This window comes from Mustela nigripes, unplaced genomic scaffold (assembly GCF_022355385.1).
Source record: "Mustela nigripes isolate SB6536 unplaced genomic scaffold, MUSNIG.SB6536 HiC_scaffold_10060, whole genome shotgun sequence".
Classification (NCBI taxonomy): domain Eukaryota; kingdom Metazoa; phylum Chordata; class Mammalia; order Carnivora; family Mustelidae; genus Mustela; species Mustela nigripes.
In genome coordinates, this window is record NW_026749466.1 from 1 (window position 1) to 1,767 (window position 1,767).

Here is a 1,767-nt window from a genome sequence, read left to right on the forward strand (position 1 = left end):
TGAACACAGGAAGCTCCCTACCTGATCTCACCAACCTGCACTTTCCCCTGGCACTTCCCACCCCCCAGGGCCATGAGGAGACAGCCTATCCCAGCCTGAGTGAGGCTATCAGTACCTCCAAATTAAGACACAGCATGATCCACCTCAGGATCAGTGGGAGCCAGTGCCCGGACCAAGTTTGGGCTATGATGAGGCAGGACTTTACTCCCTGCTCAGCTACCCATCCTGTGGTCTTCTCTGGGCAATCCCAACCCCTGGGCCTCCTGGAGCAGGCCCTAACCCAGTGTTCAAGGCTCTGAGAGCCACCCCTCACTGTCAGCCTCCTCCCTGGGCCACCCCTCATTCAGTGCTCTGGCTCTCTCATCCTCTAATTCCTCCCCCTCTGCTTCATCTCCTGTGCTGGGTACCCCCCTTACCCAACTTCTTCCCCTGGAATCCCTTCCTGCCACCACCATGTTCCCCTCAGCCTCCTGAGATTGCCCAAGGACTCAGCTGACACCCAAGAGCAACTGCCCAGTTTGTGACAACAATGCCACATGCCTTGTCCTCCATCACTCAGGGTGTCCCCCTGGATACCAGCAAACTGTCCACTGACAAGAGGCTGCCTCCATACCCATACAGCCCCCCAAATTTGGTTCTGCCCACCCAGCCACCTACACCAAAGTCTCTATAACATCCCGTGATGTCCTCTCCGGCCTGCTTAAAGGAACCTTCAGGTGGGCAGCCCCTGGGTAGCCCACCACACTGTGGGACACTATACCCACCCAGCTCAATGGGCGTGAGCAAGAATTTCACCATCATCCAGTGAGGGACTTCAGCCTGGGGAACCTGTTTCCTCACAGCGTGCTCTTTGATGATTGCTGCTAGGACTTGTTCGCCCCCTGGCATGCACACACTCTGTCTCAGCAGCAAGAACGGTTTAGCATGGAATCCCATCAACCATCCTGATATTGGATCCCCCAGCTTTTTTGAGGGGCCTTTATTTTTAGGAAACAAGGGGCCAATTAGTGGCCTACAGGACCCCCATGCCCTCAACCACCAGAACTTGACCCTCTGTTCCTGCCATGGCTCAGGGCCCAAAAGCATCCTCCCAGGAGGGTCCTCCCCAGGTTATTGTAAGGAGATTGTAGCAACTCTGACTGGAGTGCCTGGCTTTGAGGGGTTATCAACCTAGCTGGGGTCGGGTTGGGGCTGGAGGAGTTGTTGCACATGACAACACTGGGCCTGGAATGGTTCCACATGCTGAGTGACCCCGATGGCTTGCTGTGTGATCCTGCTGTGGAGGACTCATTTCAAAGTCAGCATCTGCAGTGAGGAGCCTTCTCATCCTCCCTCTTCTTAGCACTGCCCCATCACTGTTCCTTTTCTCCCTTCCCCTGGGCAAGGAGAGACTCTACTCTGCCCACAGAGCCTCTGTCTAACCTGAATGAGGGATCCCAAGAATGAGGAAAAGTCAGGGGTTTGTCCTGGTGGCCCCTGAATTCTGCATAAGGGTTGGGTCCAGTGAAGCTCAAGGGGGGCCTAACACTTATAACCTGTAACTCAAGAGATGGAGTAAGCAATCAAGAAACTCCCAAAAGAAAATCTCATGGTCACTAGTCTCATGGCTTCACTAGTGAATTCTATGAACATGCAGTGGAAAACTAATACCAATACTCCTCAAAGTCTTCCAGAATGTTAAGGAAGAGGCAACAATTTTGAATTCATTCTACAAAGGGAGTATCATTTTGATAGCAAACCAGATAAGGACACCACCACAAGAAAAAA

The 1,767-nt window shown here is 53.0% G+C and overlaps 1 pseudogene; it reads left to right on the plus strand.

The window, feature by feature from the left end:
* The first annotated feature begins 5 nt into the window (after window positions 1–5).
* Window positions 6–1,314, plus strand: LOC132009270 (CREB-regulated transcription coactivator 2-like; annotated as a pseudogene).
* The last annotated feature ends 453 nt before the right edge of the window (window positions 1,315–1,767 follow it).